This window comes from Macrosteles quadrilineatus, unplaced genomic scaffold (genome assembly GCF_028750875.1).
Source record: "Macrosteles quadrilineatus isolate MER2022 unplaced genomic scaffold, UCM_ALF_1.0 Scaffold_7__1_contigs__length_78375512, whole genome shotgun sequence".
Lineage (NCBI taxonomy): Eukaryota > Metazoa > Arthropoda > Insecta > Hemiptera > Cicadellidae > Macrosteles > Macrosteles quadrilineatus.
This window is the reverse complement of record NW_026542600.1, coordinates 13081821-13102805: the sequence shown is the minus strand read 5'-3', so window position 1 is coordinate 13102805 and position 20985 is coordinate 13081821. Positions and strand designations below refer to the sequence as shown.

The 20985-nt window shown below is 32.8% G+C and overlaps 1 protein-coding gene across 1 annotated transcript in view; it reads left to right on the top strand.

The window, feature by feature from the left end:
• Positions 1-304: 304 nt before the first annotated feature.
• The window catches only part of LOC128998156 (peroxidase-like), a 193567-nt gene continuing 172886 nt past the window's right edge, over positions 305-20985 (top strand). Inside the window, exon 1 of the mRNA XM_054424165.1 lies at positions 305-314. The gene's annotated coding sequence lies outside the window, so the exon portion shown is untranslated. The remainder of the gene's footprint in view (positions 315-20985) is intronic.

The window sequence follows — 20985 nt, the reverse complement described above, 5'->3', positions numbered from 1 at the left end:
GTTATTTTTTAACAATTTAAAGGATACTTTTGGAGTAAACAATACAAAGATTAAATGGTTAATATCAATTATTTAGTAGCCTACAACAACAACAAACCCACTAATTTATCTTATCTATGAGATAGGCCTATACACAAAAATATGATAGTATTAAAAGGCTCGTAAAAATATATTTCTCATACCGTATACACTGATTTAGGATAAGTATGTTAAATTTGGGCTACGAAGAAATGATAGTAACATTAGTTTTGAAACAAAATTAAACTTAAAATTAAAAATTAAGAAACAAAATCCTGGTTTATTAAGCTGTCCAATATTTTCGTAGCAGAGAATGCTTAATCTTATTTTTTTAATTTAAGGAGTTTGAAACCAAAGAAAATCTGAAAATAACTGTTTGTGTATGGAAAACTCAACTGTTCTATTTCTATATTTTATAACATATAAAAATATTTTTTCAATACCACAATATCACCCGCGCTTTTGCAGGCTATTCAAATTGGCGTTTCCATTGGCACTCCAAGCGAATCCATTTCACAGAATTTCCTAACTTTAGTCCCTATTACTTTTCATAGATTATGCATGTATTTATATTTTCAGAAAAAGTATATGTTTAGTATTTTCCAGATATGTTTTACTATTTTCATTTACCGTGTCATTGTAATAGGTATACAAGATTTGATATTTTGTATCTCATACAAAATTCAAAGATTGCATTCTACAAGTATTTCTCCATAAATTTGCACGATCACCAAATTCTGCAATGTAACATACAGCCCCTTCTTTTCCAGACAAGCATAAAATAAAATTACGCAGAACGGAGAAACATTTGGAGGCCGTTGCTTTCTACAACCGAACTGGGCTAATAATTTTGAAACATTCCAAACCAGTTTCTTACTCACATATCTTAGCTTCTTTTACAAATGTATATATAATAATCCAGCCTTGACGATTTGGGTGTCATTCATTTATTACGCTTTTAAAAAGTTTACAATTCGCAATGCCTTAATTTATTGCTGTATGCATAAATTGTGTAAGTAGGCCTAAATGGTTGTAGGAAAGCATGGTTTTGTTCTTTCAAACTTAAGTCAATATTTTTGGATGGATTGCAATGTATGTTGTAAGCTATTTTAAACAATTTTGACGATTACAATGCATGTTTCTTTCCATGTTAAGAGCAATAAAGACATTTCATTTGCTGTGGGGAATTCTTCTTACTTTGTTTTAACCACTGTATGCATTCCGAATGATTGTCAATTTTATATTAGAAAATAATGTGTGTTTATATAAGTAAAGTCTTGAGTTAAAAATGTTTTTCAAACTTTTTCACTGTCGTTTTTAATATGATCATAATGCCAATAATTTTAGAAGTATTTATTTTCTGATATTTAAAGAATAAGGAATTAAATACTGACGTTTACATGAAACAAATAGGAAAGGAAATGGCCTAAAATATTAGTTTCAAACTATAAGACACGTCAATAACTTATGAAAACAAAAAAATAATTAATGTATTACCTATGAAATATGTAAAGACAAACTTTTCTGTAAAGAACTAAATATTCGATGAATAGGTACAACTTAAGACCACAAATATCGATACAATCAACCGAAATTAGAGTAGTATGTATTGGTTCCAAAAGATTGCAGTTTGCAGAATACAAAGTATTTATGATAAAACTTGTACGACAATAATAAGCTAGTATTTGGGGAACTTTTTGAATAATTATCAAAAAGCCTACTAATAATCTACATGGAACCTCTAACCCACGAAACCTAAAAACAGAAGGACACCAAAAACAGTGACACACCCTAGTACACAAATACCCCCGCCGCAGCAAACCTGCAAAATAAGCGAATTTCAACTTGTCTGATTACATTTTTACTAAAATATTTCCATAAATAAGACATATTTATTTCCAATTTAAATACAATTAGATTTAACGAGTGCTTAGGTTTGCTGCTACGGGGAAGGTAAAAAGTGTTTTGACCATAGCCTATATCAAAAGTATATCGCGCTAACGGACACATATATAAATAAATAACAACATTGTATATATATGAATTTGAACGGATGGTGTTTTTGGCCTCTGGGGACCTCAAAACAAAAAGTAAAATGGTCCCAGGTTATGTCCATGAGACATACGGTAATAGCTTATTCCCTATATGGGAAATTCGCTAGTTCGATCAACATAGTTTATATGGAAACAGTTAAAATAGCATTTTTGTGTACTGTTAAACCTTCAAAAGCTTTTAATATTCTTGGGTTAAACTACAAGCCTACGTTGTGAATTAATAACATGTATTTGTGTATTTACTGTATTTGTGGATTATAGTTGTCTACAGTTTTCAAACTCAATCTGAATTCAATTTACGTAGATAAACCTTCTCTAGAATTAAGTAAATGTCGAAAATATTTATGGAGATATGTATATACCTACATAAGAAGCTAAAGGACATATACGTAGGCTATTTGGATTTTAGTAACGGGGAAACTAAATTTGGATAAATTCTATGCTGCAAGGAAAAGGCTACTAAAAATGACCAACAGAATATTATTCTACTGTTTGGGGTATGACTAAGGGCTTTCCTAAGATAATTAAACCAAATACAAATAGTTAAAGTCTAGATTGGGTATTCATTTACAGCAACGTAGGTTTATTAAGTAAGTTTGGTTATGTAATTGCTAGACCCTACTAATAAATTTTAATGCATAATTGTTCAACCGTATATCATAGCATTAACAAAACACGTACATTTTAAAGGAAATATATAATGCCAAACTAAATAATTCCATTCAATCTTACTGTAGTAAATATGATTTCCTACCTTTACAATCCAATGATACGTCGAAGGAACGTTGACCTTTGCCATAAGCAATGTTTAATACACTACAAACACAACTTAATGTTTGATAATTACTTAATAATAACACTACGCACTTATTACGATTAAATACCACTAATTACCCATAGGTTAGATAATATTTAAAATAAATAGTATCAAATAACCGTAACAGCTAATTAAGCAAGCACTAATCACTCCGACCAAACGCCCGAACTCCAGTTGCAACACGAAAATTAGCTGACTATGAATGAATCTTCTACAGGTGGCACAACAATAAGATCAGCTGTTCGTGCACGGCCTTCTACACTACGCGTCGTCATAGTCCACTACACTATACATGTCACTCAATTTAATGATCAAACTAATATTATTATGTTATATTAAGTGAGTTTACTGTAACTATTGTTTAGGTTGGGGGGAAATAAAAGGAAATAATTTATCAAAATATTATATACAAAATTTTTATTTTAATGTAAACAGCGTATTTATGTTATTTATTGTTATTAATTGTATTACTGAACTATGTATGTAAGTTAATTATTCGTTACGTTACATGGTATTTATTAGAGCATTGTCATTACGTGTTGTTATTAAAAGATTGATGTTTTGTCGGAGGTTTATTTTATTTATGAGGCTATGAAATCTTTCATATTTACTTTCTCACCTATATATTTAAATACTGTATTTATTTTGTTTTTGGTGATTCTAGTATTTTTTGCTTTCTTACCCTATACATAGAATATAGAGAAAGTTTTTTTTTGTAAAATCTCGGTGTTTGAGTTGTGAACTGATATACTCGATTTAGGTCCTCCTGAACCCAAAAAGTGGATTTTGAAGTGATGTCTGTTTGTGTGTGTGTCTGTCTGTATTTTTGGATGTGTTCAGAGCTACAGACCACGCTTGTGGTCCGATTTTGATGAAATTTGGTACGTACTAATCCATGGTATCTCCAGGCATTTTTTAAAATTTGTTTTGGAAATTATGATTTTAATTGCTGGTAGCATTTTTATTAAATAAAAATAATGCACCTCGAGTGCAAAACGAAATTTACTAAACCTTCCTTCAAAAATTAGACTCTTCTCCAATTACTACAAATATAACGCTGGGAGCGTACTTTAAAAAACTATTACTATAAACTTTTAAGTAACATATTAATACAAATGTCTTGAATGCTTAATAAACAGTGGTTTATCTGCATTAAAAATGGTATATAAATATCTTCATTAAAATAGAATCGTCAAATCTTCAAAGATATACTGTATAACAACCAATGTTGTTGAAGATATATTTTGAATACGAAAATATACTTCTCATTCCTTGTTTTAATATTTATTACATTAAACGGTGGGTGAACTAAAGGAGTTTAACTAAGGTTTTTCAGATAAAAGTGATATAAAATTTTATTTGTATCCCCTTTTGGAGTGACAGCTAATTTACAATTAATTTTTGTACGAAATGAAAATAATATTTATCAAAACTGAGGACAATCTCGAATACAGGTAAAAAATAATTAAAGTACCACATGCACAGCTTCTTTGAAAATAGGCAAAAGTTGGACGTATCCTAAAAATATTCTTCCGAAGTACAGGGTGTTTTTTTTTTCACGCAACCATAGTTACAATTACCCACTCTTTAGGGAAAAAATTCTTATAAGTTGACAGCCCTGCTGCATTCACTGCATTACCAATTAGCTGATAGGCTATGGATTGTTTCATTGTTGTCTGCACTGTTTTGTTTCATTAGGGATTAATTGTGATTCTCAGCCAGGTTTTCTCTAGAATCTAGAACAATATAAATCTTTACGTTTTTTACAACCTGTAGTTGAATTATTTACTTAAATATTACCTGTAATCTTAATTGCAAACCATTTTTGGCGTAAATCGAATGATTTTCTTTTAATGCATTCCCCTACAATAAATCTCCTTTGAGCCTGCAAAAAGTCCATTTCGAGCAGTATTCACAACCAATTACAACAACTAAAGAACAATAACAACAATAAACAATAAATAACTCGAAATCGTGAAGACAATTATGCACCAATGTATCAGCTGATCGAAAATGAAATAATGATGCAGGACTGACGACTTATGAGTTTGTTTGTCCCTAAACAGTGTTAACTGTAATTTCGGTTGAGTAAAAATACCCTATATTTTGATTGAATAAAAAATGTCCCATTGTTATGGGGATGATGCTTTAGTTTTGACAAGCATAGCAGTTTTTTCCTCTAAGAATTGAAAGCTTGGAGATAAAATCCTAAATTAAAATAGAAAATCCCTTTGTGTGACATTTTATTTGAAAGGAAATCACGAATGATAAAGCAAATACATGAAAAAAGCTATTATATCTCAACCTAACTTGTATTTGAATAAGGTGGGCAGTTGATATTTACTGTACTGAAATATGAAAACTGAAGTTAAATCTAAATAATGTAGCAGTGTATAGATGTATACACTATTCTAGCAGTGTAGCTGGCATCACAATCTAGCAGTTTATTTGACGGGGTTACATTAGAAGATATCCTAATATATAACATTTCCATGGACTTTTATCTGTAAAATGAACATAAGCAACACAGAAGTGAATCTGTATTATTTGTACATCGGTTATATAGACTTGAACAGTGCAAAATGTGGTAGGATCATCCTCAAATTATCAAACGCAATGTGTTATTAGGTTCTTGTTTAGAAAGTGAGTAAACGTTGGTAAGTGCACATACCCGTTCATTTACTTTTACACGATAGTGACTAGAATTTGGGGCAACATTGTAAAAATAACTTTTAAACCTGTCTCTCTGTTAGCTGGTTTATGATTTTACCAGTACACAATTTTAGTTTGCCGTTATAGTTTCAATTACCACTCAGTTGAAATTTTAGTTTACATTTTACTATTTTAGTTTATCAATCAGCCATGAAATTTCTCTTCACTCACATTATTCAATGCAGTCCATACCCTGCGCCCGAGGTAAAACTTAAAATATCGTATTTATATGCTTATTAAAAAGATCTACCAAAGACAAAAAGGCAGACAATTTCCTCCAAGTCACATTCTCACTCTTAATGTTGAATTAATAGATGTTGTGAGATTAAAGTTCAAAAAAATTGCAAGTAGTAAAGTGGGTGTAGAACCATATGAGATTTTTTTATGTTTCTAAAGACTTTGTAGGTATATTCCTTACTTGCAGAAGTATATCATCAAAGCACTGTACCTGAAACATAAAAAGAATTCGTGAAAATTTTGAAAACTAAGCACAAAGTACATTGGAAGAGCTTGTCGCAGATATATGGACAGTAGTGTTAAACACAATGTATCTTTTTATCCTTCATTTATTTCTAGAAAACATTGATTGATAAGCACAATATATACTGGCAGTGAGGCAATATAGTACCTGCTTTACATTGATTTATGTGAGGGGAGAGTACTGTTGAAACTACATTGCAGACAGTGACTTAAGGCAGAGATCATAGACAGGCTGCCGCAGTTCAAGAATCGCAACAGAGTTAAGGGCTTTGAGGCACAAAACGGGGTGCGTAAAAACCCTCATGTGGTTGTCCAGAATCAATCAATTCTCACAATGATCACTAAACATGGAAAATAACAATGTAAGCAAGAACACCCTAGGACATATCCGCTTTTAAATGCCGGAGCAAGAAAAGGTAAACTCAAGATCTCAGTTCTGAGCCCTCAGATCATTAGCTGAAACTACTATGAACAACTACCTTAATGAGGTTAATTTAATTTAGTTTTTTTTCTAGATCAAATGCCAGAAATATACAGGGTGATCCATAAGATATTTATTTGATAAACCAAATCCTTTTACGAAGATGACACCCTCTTTTACCTTGCATATGACCGTCCACATGGGCTACAGAGGATTGTGCGTGGAACGTATCCAGCAAAGCAAAGGATAAGCCAAGACAGTAGAAAAATATTTTAAAGGGCGAACTATGTTGGTAAAAAGTCCACTGGCAGGTACCAGGATCCGAACCAACGACGTCGCTGCCGAAGGCACGAAGTCCGTGGCAATACTGACTGAGCATCCGGTTCACCAATCCACCAATGATGAATTAGGCTTTTGATTTATAATGGTTTGCTTATAAAGAGCAATAGAAGATTGTCCCGAGTTCATTCAAAATCAATACGTATTTGCATCTTTTTCTTATTATCCATTCACGAGTTTAAAATACAATGCATCTCTAATTTCTATTTCTCATCATAGAGCTACCTAAATCCAAACCATTGTTGGGACAAAAACTCTATGTAAGCTAAACGAACTCTTGTGGATTTTTCAGCTTTTAAACACCAAAGAAGGTAGATCACTCCGTGAAGTGAATAAAAATAGTAAATTCTTATTAGTATTTTCTAACTAGATACAGCTAATTCTCAAAACGAGGTGAATAAGAATTTGCTAAGACTAGTTAGAATATACTTGGATCATTTGGCAAGTCCTAGTATATTCTAACAGGTTAGAACAAAATAGGCATAGAAAAAAAGATGACGCAAACTTTCAAGTGTAAGATGAGGAAAACAAAGAAACGATAAACAAATATGAAACAGAAGAAACCAAAGATCTCTCACTTCCGGAACTTCAACGTTTGATACTGCTACAGCAGATCAAACTGATCAAAATTTAAATTGAAAAGGAAACGTTACAGTTGGAACTTGGAACTACTTGAACACCCCGAGAACTCTATTGTAAGTGACATGATTATGGGCGACAACATTGATGGCACTGACGGCTTCTTTGGAAATAAATACATTGTTAAAGTCTCCCAACTCCTATTTCCTATCCCATATCCAAGATTTGTAATAAATAAATAAATATAAAAAAAACAAAAAAAAACTCAAATTTTAGTTTATAGAAAAAAAATACAAAAAAAAAAAATAGCAAGCACTGTTACAAGTGCACATGCTTGTACGCCAGTAAATGTACTGGTACTCACGCCTGACAGAGTACGTTTTTCTGTTCCATACATACATAAACATAGCCATGATGACTGATAACCCTACTTTGGCCTCTGTCACTAAAAATCTAGCCTGCCTACTCCTAGCTTAAAAATCTTTAAGAATATACTAGCCCTGGCTAGTAAAAACTAGCGTTTATTCTCCTACAAAGGTTAGAATATTCTAGTCATTTGGTGATCTTAGAATTTACTAGGGGTAGTATATTCTGACTACTTTTATTCACCTAAAACTTAGAATATACTTGAAATCAGCTTAGTTTAAGCAAATACTAGTTTTTTGTGCCATGTTTACTTCAAATTAACTTGATTTAATTATTTCAATTCAGTTTTGGTTTAAGTACAAAACTCAACTTGGCGGGTTGATCAAACATAATACAGTATTGTAATGTAAGTTTGATTGACGGATTGAGGGGTTTGATTAATTTTACATTGGGTGTAGAATGCATATAAATATCTGAAAAGGAATCCCTCTAATATAATAGGTGGAGTGAATAAAACTAGTATATTCTCATTAGTATTTTCTAACTAGTTTTAGCTAATTCTCAAAACTAGGTGAATAAGAATTTGCTAAAACTAGTTAGAATATACTTGGGTCATTTGGCAAATCCTAGTATATTCTAACAGGTTAGAGTAAACTAGGCCTAGAAAATACTAAACAAAATACAAACTTTCAATTCTGAACATATCACCCGCCTTGGTGTCCTTTGTTTTCACACACTACACAGGAATACCTCAGTCTAGCTTTATCCGTCTGCAAGTGAATATTACCCTCCATGTACTAACGTTGATCGGGCATTGCTGGTAAAAATAGTTAAAAAATAGTTATATATTGTCTTGGATAAATACAAAATGCAAACAAAAACTAAAGCCTTGTCCTTATTAACAAACAAGTTTTGCAATGTATTAGGAAAGGTTATTACTAGCACAAGTGAAAATAACTCATAAATAATACCTATTAAAACTGTTTGAAAAAGAAGACGGATATGAAAGCTACGGGAAAGAAAGCCATCAAGCCGAAAGACTGGGAAAATGAATTTCTAGATATGAATCAGGAAGAAAAGACGTGTTTAGTAAAGTTACCAGTTCCATTTCAACGGGCAAGAGACACGCACAAAATGAAGGAGACCCCACTCTAAGGACCTTCTGTTTCCTTCACTGGTAAATTGGAGGGGCTCAAAGAAAAATGTTAAATGAGGAAAACAAAAGAAAAACTAATATAAAACAGATGAAACCAAAGATCACTTGCGGAACTTCAACGTTTAGTTTAAAAATTTAGCAGTTTTAAAAATTCACTTGTTGTAAAATCCATGTTTTCACTAGTAAAACGCATAAGCTGCTTTACATATCTACATCTAACTCACGGCTATCACAGTGCGTTTTTCTATCATAAACATAGCCAAGACTGAATGACAACCCTACTTTGGCCTCCGTTACTAGAAAGCTAGCCTGCCTACCCCTAGCTTAAAAATCTTTAAGAATATACTAACCTTGGCTAGTAAAAACTAGCGTTTATTCACCTACAAAGGTTAGAATATTCTAGTCATTTGGTGATCTTAGAATTTACTAGGGGTAGTATATTCTGACTATTTTTATTCACCTAGAACTTAGAATATACTTGAAATCAGCTTAGTTTAAGCAAATACTAGTTTTTATTCACACCACCCAATATAAGATTCACAATGCGTAAAAAATAGAAAGGCGAGCCTGAGAGCGATCCCTGACTGACGAAACCACGCACGCGCACAAACCGCACACACAAAACATGCGCGTTGCCGGTGCAAAAAAAGAGATCACGTTTCAATAAACACTCCAGCCGCTCCGTGATGTCTAGCAGCTGTTCTGTAAGTGCTAATGGAGATCTTAGGATTAATCTAAAGTTTAGGTTGTGTCAAGACAAGGAAAAATGTGTTTTCATCACAATATTCAGTTGACATAACGTTTATTAATTCCTATTTTAGATTCGCCTATTGGGTCTGATGATGATTGAAGTGTCCAATCGAAATCGATCACCACTTACCATCTTTATGTATTTACAGTCTTGTGAGTAAACAGTATAAGTGTAAATATATTATTATAAGTGTTATTTGACGTATTTTATGTGCTATCAGGTTTATTAATTATATAGCTAATTTGTGCGGTATCAAGTCCTTTCATAATTGTAAGTAGGTATCAAGTTATTAAGAAAACTGTAAAAAAATATTTTTCGTTCTTACATTACAGAGCACGCCTAGGATGGTTGCCCGATAAATCCTTAAAATCAGAAACTTATAGATGAACTGAATGAACCCAGCTGACCTTGATAATTGGGTTCTTATAAATGTTCCTGATTAACCACAGTTGATCTTAGTCAGTAACAAATCTGTAATTTCATTAATATTCATTATTCATCCTTCGTTCACTGTTGCTTTATAATACCATTGCCTGTATATACCTATATATACCTATATTTCTATATATACCTATATACATATATACATCTCACCAGAGGGTACTCTGACCGTGTATTGGGTTTGATATTACATAAAATCAATGCAGTATCATAGCAATCAGCTGATTGATTTATCACTTAACACAGAATATTGTCATTAGTTGGTAGACCATCTCAAACAATTGCAACACTTTTTTTGCTTATTTTTTTTACATTACACAGGAAATCTATTCCGTGTATGGTCAAAGGTAAAGTTTACCGTCAAATCGCAACAATTCGGCTATCATCGGGTCTACTTGTCCCCGCTAACAACCCAAACATCTCCACTAGAACTTGCAGAACTTCTATCATTGGGTCTACTAGTCCCCGCTACCAATCCAAACATCTCCACTAGAACTTGCAGAACTTCTATCATTGGGTCTACTAGTCCCCGCTACCAATCCAAAGATCTCCACTAGAACTTGCAGAACTTCTATCATTGGGTCTACTAGTCCCCGCTACCAATCCAAAGATCTCCACTAGAACTTGCAGAACTTCTATCATTGGGTCTACTAGTCCCCGCTACCAATCCAAAGATCTCCACTAGAACTTGCAGAACTTCTAGCATCGCCACGAACGCATTGCAACCACAGAAAAACCTCCCAAAGTTTCGGCTAAGTAGACTCTCAACAATGGCTACAGCGGTTTGTGATTATCCAACAAAAAGTCCAGTCACGACCGTACTAACGACATACTGTCCGGCTTTGTTTAATCAGACGGTTGTTGGGCAAGCATAATTGATCAGGGGCGAGGTCGCACATACGCGCACACACGCACACACACACAAACACTTATATGTTGCACAAGCCGCTACAATGAAACCGCATTATTCCCAAAACACGAGGCGTCCTAGACGTTATTTATATGTAAATGTGAGTGGTTGCCGGTCACAACCCGTAACCGCAGAGTTGTGTGGCAACGAAGAAAGCAAAGTTCTGTCAACAAACGTTCCCGACCCACAAATGTACAGGCGAAACCCGTTATTGATTTAGAACAGAGAGAAGTATATATATATAATTATTTGTAACAAAATTTGTAGAGGTAATAGAATTCTACTAAACCCTTTCCCTAGCCTAAGCGAGTACAACCATTGACTATATACAAAATAGACTCCCCATGTGATAAACATTTTTTAAGCCAAGATAATATATGAAGTTCAGGACTATCTCACAAGAGTTTACAAATGTACTGGGTTAAATATTAATTTAAACCAATGAAGTATCATAGCAAACAGCTGATTGATTTATCACTTAACACAGAATATTGTCATTAGTTGGTGACCATCTCAACAGATTGCACCACGTTTTTTTTTCTTCAAATGTTTACATTACATAGGATGTCTATTCTGTGTATAGTCAATGGTACAACGGAGCAGATTTCTCACAAATGATGAATGGACTAGAATAGAATATATGGCAGCCTGTTCTTGCATGTCGTGTTTGATATCAATCTTTTTTAATTATTTTATAGGTTTTTATATATTTTTTGTGTTTTCTGCATGGTGTTGTTTGTGCAATTTTTTCTTTTTTATTAACTGGACTGACTATTGTGCGTCAACAGGACCCAAGAGGATCGTTATTTGTTAATTTTTCGACTTAGATTATTACTTTAATATTGAATGGCCCAATAAAATTTTTATTTTTATTTTGGATTAAATTTATAAGAAACACATTTTTCAATTCCCAATTTCATATATCATACGGTAGATTTTGTGTGACGAATCTACCAAACAATTATTATTTTATATATCAAAATCGTATAAATAATATAAAAGAGGTGTAAAAAATACCTTTTAAACTAAAAGGGAAAACACATTTATTTACTTGTAAATCTTTTTTGATATTTATTTTAATGCAATGTTGTACGAAAAAGCTAACTATGATACGACACTTATTTATTTACGATAATTTAATGATTTTGTCATTCTTGGAACTTTACTGTAGTTCTTAACTAACTTTGCTATCCACATTGAAAGATTGAGGGAAGTTTAATGTGTCTCAGTGAGATGAAGCTTACTATCTGTTTATCACGTTTTGCTAACACAATCCTTAAAAACTCTATGTAATTGTTACAATGTGTAAAATTGTTTTAAGAACAACACCAATTACATTATTCACAGCTTTTTCACATTTTCCTAAATTGGAACATACCTGCACTAACCTAAGAGTTACATTTCCGCACTAACCCAAAATTTACATTTCCGCACTAACCTAAAAATTACATTTCCGCTCTAACCCAAAAGTCGTATACCTAAGAAGAAAAAAATTTACCCAATGAACAGTTTGTATCTAAGTAAAATAATAGCGTACAGTGTGTGTTCTAAAATCTACGAAGAAAAATACATTTTAACTTTTATCAATTTTGACTTACTTTCTACTTTTGCATTATGTTACGTTAACAGTATTCTACCTAAATTTTTATACAAATGTTCCATTACACAAGTTTGATAACCTATGAAATTATATCATAAACATTCGTATATAATAGATTTTTAGATTGGCGCAGAAGTATGCTTGTTGAAGCTATAGGAGAAATATACAACATCGGTATGGCAATGAAAACTGAATAAAGTCAACATGAAATGTGTCAATATATTTAATTATTGGCCTGAACACAATTGGTAAGAGACTAAATTAAAGCATTATTTTTATAACTTCTTATTTAGCACGGTACATATTGTATTTATGGAATAAAACATTATAATAGAAGTCATTTAACATTCAAAACATATACTTACACTTTGTTCACAAGATGGTAAAATATGCTTAAGATGGTAAGTGGTAACCGATTGGATAATCCAACCATCATCAGAACCGATTCGTATATGCGACTATGACTTAAGTGTATAAGAAGATTTTTTATTAAATTCCTGAATTATTGGTACGATTTTCGTTCTAAAATAATTAAAATTTACGATGTTTCGGTATTTGTAATTTGATTTCGTGTAAAAGGGTGCCTGAATTTCATTCTCTATCACTGTTATGCTTTAAATCTTGTCCCTTCAGAGGTCGGAATGTGTGTACTTTTCGTGATGGCCAACCCACAATAACTGCACAAATATTGTAATCTTACCGTCAATGTAGTGAACTTCAGCTTTGACTTAAGTCGCAAACGAACAAGCATAAAGACAAGAGAGCGAGCTGGTCTAGTGGTACAGCTCGGGGCTTCGGAGCCCAAGGTACTGGGTTCAAATCACGCCATTCATTGATTTTATTCACGGAAATTTGCCGTACTCCTCTAAGGACTAGCCTGAAGTCATGTGTAAAACAGTTACGGACTAACCTAACCTAGTCTAACCTAACGTCCTAGGATGTGAAGGTGGAACATAAAAAAATCATAAAGGCAAAATAGTAATCCAAATCCAAGACATTACGTCGTTCTCTTTACTAGACCACCCATACTGAGTTGCATTGTACTTCACTTCCACAACAATGATATAACTTGGCAAGGAGACTTAGCACCTTAATAACTGAAGTTACAACTGTAGGCAGTCCAACGTTCCGCAACAGAAACAACCGGTCAGTTTCCTTTGAAAGGTAACCATTACCATTGATTATACCTCATATGGAATGTGTATCCTTTGGCAGTACAATTAGACATACCGTGACCATGAAGAACAGAGCATAACTCATATGATCATAACCATAAAGCAGTAAGGGTAAATTTCATTTGGTGGTGGACCGGATAGGTAAAGAGTTGTAGAGGGTGGTTAAAAGATTAGCAGTTCTTACAGCTACGAGAAGGTGCTATTTTAAGGGGCCATTTACACAAAGTATGAAACATTTATAAACACTTTTTATTACATTTTTTTGTTCCTTGGCTACTCTAGTACACTTCTAAAACAGTTTTAGTAAAAAATATAATATTTTTTCGTTTATTACTACAATTTGGTACGCAGGGCACATGCCCTCCACTCTATACCATGATTTAGCAATCATATACACATTGTAATGATTGTTAGAATTTAGATTTTTTTTTGTTTCCAGCACTGCAAACTAACAGCTGGACATATTTAAGTGTATTGGTGTAAAAGGGTAAATAAATACCTCCAATTTATAGATTTTTTATGCATTTGGAAAAAAAATATAGTCACTGTTTTAGTAGATTTCCCGAAAGTTAGATTTTTCTATGGGGGGGGGGATTGGGTGGAGGGAAATTCGTCTAATTTTATTCCCTTTTAGTCCTAATAGACTTTTAAACATATAAGTATTAGAATACAAGTAAATTTGGATAATTTAGTTTTGGGTAAATGACGCCCTTAAATTTATAACACTTAGAAATAACTAATTCCTGCACTCGCCTTACTTTACCACACTCCAGATTTTCATCATAAACCACAAAAGCGAACTAACAGCCAGGTAAGGTGACGTAGGCGTAAAAACTATTTGTCAACACGAAGTATTTAGTGGAAGCCTTTACACAGTTAGTAAATACAACCATCCACTTTTGGATGCTGTCGAAAACATCTCATCTACGTCTACCAGATGACGTATATTTTTATTTAAGAAACTCTTAATGAATGACTCACAGAGTGTATATGATGTAAATCATATTTTCTCCCTTATTTTGCATTACTGAGATAACATAAAAGAAGCTATAGTCTACAATAAAACCTAGTTTCAGTTTAATTTTTTTTACTGTTCTTGTTGTGATGGTTACTGTTGTTTAATTTTTTTACTGTTAAACCAAGTTTAATTATTTGGTTTAAAATATGACACAATAAACGAATGGCACTCTCTCGGTGACTGAGTTTAACTCGTTCATTTTTATTGTAAACTAGTTACAACTGAAAGATGTGGATATAATTGACTGGTGTTGTTGTTGGCCTGATCTATACATTGTTAAGTGAATTTACTCTTTAGTCGTATGGATTTAATTAAATGATAACTGTGGAAATTAAATATAGGTAAAAAAGTAGAGAGAAATTGTAGGGAATGTTTCTTTAAATCTATTTCTAGATAAATATAATATTTAAGAACAACACAAGTATGAACCGTTCCTTCTTGACGCTTGAGTACGAAATATAAAAAAAGATTTTGAAAATATGTTATATTGACTGAACAAAATGTTATGTAAAATCTTTGCGTCGAGTATATTTGATGCACTCACTGAAACGTAACACCATTGATTATGTAGGCAATAGAGCATATCCCTAGAGAGTAAACGATACTTCCAAATGAAGGAAAATTCCACTTATCATTACACTACTTACACAAACAACTACTGTTTCACCTACAACTTTTAAAATATTTTGGGCATTTACATTAAACTTATGGTTTTGGTATCATTTTTTAGAATAAATATTATTATTTCCATATCAGCTTGTAGGTACAACATAACTTCTAGTTATGATGCAGTACAATGCTTAGTAAAAGTCAAAAATTTTTACTAACGCTGTGGTGCTAAACACCCATCTGAGGCATAATGTTTTCTTTTGACGATCAAGAAATCCACTATCCCCTTTACATTACTTTTAGTTCTCAGATTCAACCCCCTTAAAAATGGCAAATAAAACTGAAAAAAAACGTAATTGGGATTTGCATGTTTTTACAAGTTAAGGCCAAATTGGACCTAGTCAGTGGAAGAGGTGAAAATCGTGTAGTATTTTGGTAAGTGTTTGCGCTAAAATCCCGACTGTAAGTAAAATATCTTAAACATCTATAAGCTATCGAAGTTGTTGATATTTAAACACTCTGTATTTTAATGTATCCTGATATCGATAACAAGTTTGGCGTATCAAATTCTTTGGAGTATTGATTGGCACAATAGATTGGTGGTAAAACCCTTGGTATTACAGAGTAATAATTTAGTCCAAACACATTTTCTTCTAGAACCTCTCATATGGAGATAAACAATTTTTCAGTTCACCTGACCATTACACCAATATCATATGCAACGAAATGGTTAATTGAAACCAAAATGCTAATGGTATAATGGTGACTGGCTGGGTAGCTGAGTGGTTAAAATGCTCACCTAATCAAGAAGTTGCTGGATCGATCTTGATAAAAGTCAGTAGCTTTTTGATGGTTCGAAAATGGACCTAGCTGTTCCTGGTCATCTGGCTTTAAATAAATGATCCTCACTAATGCAAAAGCTGATCTTTATCAATAAAAAAGGTACACAGATTATCTCACAACATTCTACACTCATCCTTCACTCATATTTGGGTTAAAATACGTGCATAGGTGGCGTCCCCATCTCAATTTTTGAAAATTGATAATTTTTTGACACAATGCTCAAATTTCTGAAATAAAGTAGAACGTGTATAAACACTATTTGTGTGTATAAAACTATTTCTTACCGCCTTCCTGTCGTATATTTCAAATTTGTTTAATCAGTTAAAATATAGGTACTTTCCGAATATATTCTCGTAAAATAAAAGTATTACTTTCTCCATTTTAAAACTTGCTTCCTTTGAAAATAGTTAAAATATCAAAGGTTTCAATTATTACGAATTAAATTTTGATACACTGTACCACTTTTCATGGTAGCCTATGTTATGGCACAGAATTATTTTTCCTGTGATTTTGACGATGGAGGGAATAATTTTTGCAGCAAAAAAACTACAGAGGAGTAAGTATACAGGTTATCTTTGGTTGATAAGCAATCCTTTGACGTATAAATATTTCAGTGATTTTATTTGTTACCGTTGACACCTGAATAAATAAACCTAACGTTGTACTGACAATTTTGTTTCCACATATTTAATTCTGTACTCGTCTCAGTATAATGATACGCAGATACATTGTGGTGTAAATTATACCATTAAAAATTTGTTAGCAGCTGTCCCAAGTTTAAACAATATCTAAATGGTACTAGAAAATCGCCCAAACTTCAACGGTTTGGACTCAACACATTTCCAACCGACGCGGTACGATTCGCAATCACACCACCGATGTTGGTCTAATTGCATTAGCATTAACCCGCCAGATCCGATTCATCGGTTAAACTAATTATGTGAACACATCCGTTAATAAGATTTGTGTGTGAGTGCGTCTGTGTGAGTGCTTATTGACGTTACATTTTATACTTTTATAAATCAATACTATTTTGTTAATGAATGAGGGTTTCAATAACTAGTAATTTTGTGTTTAGTTTATATGGAAACTTGGAATATTGTACGTTCATACTAGAACAATCATCCCTTTTGGTTAGCAAAAATTTTTTTTTTGTGGCTTAGGGCTTAGGGGGAAAAATAAAAATTTTATTCAGGGGAAAATCTTTACAATTAATTATAAACGAAAGTTTTCAATAAATTTGAATTTTTTGCATAGCAAATGGTGAAACAAGACATTTGATACGAGCACAAATGAAAAATAAGAAGTAAAATAACGTCCAGTTAATTGTGTCTGGAAAAACAAACCATTTATACTGGGGCATAAAACGTCACATTTTTGCTCTGAATAAAAGGTTTCAAATAGTACTTTGAATTCATAGTGTATAAGAAATATACAATTTGGCACCCATAGGTCCGATAATGGACATTTACACTATTTACGAAGGGAACGGTCCAAACCCTGGCATAGCCACTATATAACTGTATCATCAGCCTTTTATAAGGTAGAATCTTAACTGCAGCCCAATGAAAAACGACATTTGTGTTTACAATAGATTATAATCGGGATTGAACCCGTAGCCTTCAGATTTGAAGGAATCCAGAATAACCACTTGGTTAACCAGACAACATTTAAAGTCAACGGTCATCGTTTTAAGATGATTTACATATAACTCCTCTAAGTCAACGAGAAAACAATACGTATAAATTATGTAATATATTTAAACATAAAACGCTATAAAACTTGAAAGTAATGGTATATAAATGTAAACATTTGTTTTCATAAAGCAAGATAATGCAGTACTTAAAACGTTTACGATAAAAGTATTTTTCATTGGTTAATCTTAATTTAAAATCAATAAGTATGATATTTTGAGAGTTTTTTATTATTTCAACTTGGCCAAAAACTAAGCAGTAAACATTGAAAGAGTTATTTTGTTTAGTTTTCGTTATTGGTGTTCGTTACTGGTGTCTTCAAACGCTATTAACAACTAAAACAATCTCTATAAAAACAAAAATTTAAATCCATAGAACCTTAATATAACCAATAGTTACATCCGGCTTAGTAACATGGGTTCTCACCAAAAAATATGAAAAGAAATAGATAATTTAACAACTAAAATTTTCAGACGAATATATCGTTTGACTAGCTTGTACCCGCGGCTTCGCCTTCGAAGGTATTACCATCATACGGCATAAAAAAGCAGATGATTACAATCTAAATCAAAACAGGTAACACAACTGGATACTTGGTGTTTTCAAATTTGTGTTTACTTAATCTTTTTATTGAGGTCTATGTCTTTAGTTCTGTTACCGTTTGCGATCAATTATCCGTAGTGGCTTCGCCAAAGATCACAAAAATAACATATCATTATAATATTGTACGGTTTAAGAAATCATGTTACGATGAAAAATTCTACAGCGATTAAATTACAATTCAAAACTAAATAAAAACAATCTAACACAAAACAATATGTTTTATCTCCGACTAAAAAATCTTACATAAAATCTTGAAACGGAAAACGCCATGAGTCTTCAGTTTATCCAAGGTATAGTTCTTTCATATATCTCTTCTAATACAGGTAAAGTAACTTTCCACCAGAACAACTCATACCAGCAGGCTCATCTTTCCATTTCATTGATCTGCGTTGTATACACTCTCTGTCTATTCAATAAATTTTTAATAATTTGTGTTGTCTATAGTCTATTGTTGCATTGTATTCCATTGCACCATTTTTCATACACACGCCAAGTATATCTGTTGATTGCTTGTCGCTAATTATTAAATTAAAAACATAAAAATAACAAACTGTAAACAATCTTCTTTGACAGTTCTCATTGTGTATGCCAGCTTTTTGTTGCTGCTTAGTTCAAATTAGCTGTTATCATAAAATAATGCTTCAAAAGATTCAAAGATTCAAAAGCTTTATTCACCATTCAATACAAAATGTACAATAGGCTCTCATACATTAAATTATGTTGCTAATTATTAATGCTAAACAGATTAATAATACTGTACCCTGTTGGTAAACCTTATAACTTTATAATACTATTGAATATCGTAGAACCAACTTCTTTAGTTGAAACAGCTAACTATAAATTCTTTGATTCCTTTTGAATATGAATACTCATAAGGTTAACATAGGAAATTCCAGATCCACTGGGGCGGAGCCGAAAGAATTTATAGATAAGAATAGGCTTATATGTTAATCGGGAATCTGAGCAATCGTATTGCCAAATTTCAGCCCAATCCGACTAGTAGTTAATGGGTGATTGAACTTCAAATAAACGAATAAACACAAACTTTCACATTTATAATAATTATATGATTAGTATGATAACAGAAGATGGAACTTGCAGAATTGGAACGAATAAAGAACTGCGTGAAGAGCAAGATATGTACTATGATATTTAATACAGCTATAGCATTAATTAAAAGCAAATGGTAGGCGAGGACACGTGTACAGAAGACCCAGAGAATCAACCCTGAGAGTAATGCTGGAGGGGTACCTGCTGGCAGAAGACCGTTGGGTCGACTAAGGTTGCGATGGTGGGATCAAGTCAGAAGTGAAATGAGGAGGATGTTTATAACAGAGGAAAAGAGGAGGACGTTGAACAATTTCACAGAGCTCTTGGGGAGGCCAAAAACCTGCTTAGGTTGGTGTGGCCAACTACGGAAGGTAAGATTAGGTATTGGTGATTGGAAGTTTATAGTATATGAGGGAATACCACTGATATATCCATATCGATTATTAAAATTATTCCGACGTTTCGGGATCAAGAATCTGGTCCCGTCTAAAGGTGGGAAAGTACTTTAAACACAACAAGATTAGTTTAGTTACTACTGAAGACGTATGCATCTTCTTCTTCCAAAAGAACAAAAATCTAATGAGTCCCAAATTTCACTAGTACCGGAAGACCGGAATTCCGGTACCGTGCCAAGGTTCGTGTGTACGTTTTGTCACTTCCACTGTATACCGGTCATTTACGTCATGCTAGTAATTGTCACCCAACCACGCTCTAGTTACACCACGTGCCACGTGAGATGTTCAGGGTTCGAGCACCGGCGCGAGAACGAAACTGTCACAGACATACATCCGGTTCCGCTGGCAACATCTGCAATTTACAACAGACTTCGCAACTTCTCTGTACTAATGTCGACAAGTTTTCACCTTAGTCTTATTAACCCTCCGAGACGAAGCTAATTGTTGTTGTTTTTCAGGGTATTTATCATGAATGTTATTTTTCTCATATTTATATTGATACAGGTGTATCGTTGTACAGTAGTTTGTTGTTTTGTGTTATGTATAATAGATACAAACAAAACTGAGTTCTTCTTTTTTTAAACCTTGAATAGTAGTATGGCTTATATTTAATTCTTGGTCATGTCTCAATGTATTCTACGAAAAAAAGAGTCTTGTAAACATTTATTTCAAGTAACCATACCATAGACGACAATGTGATTGGTTATACCAAAGGTAATCTTTGTGCAATTTCCAACTTCTTCATAAAATATTTTGTTGTTTAAAATATTATTGTGGACGTGTCCCATGACTGAATAGCATAATAAAATGATCCCCTTAAACAGAACGTTATAAACAACAGTAGGCCTAACCTTATTTTATTAATCAGTGATGTACAAATAGTTCCCGCAATAA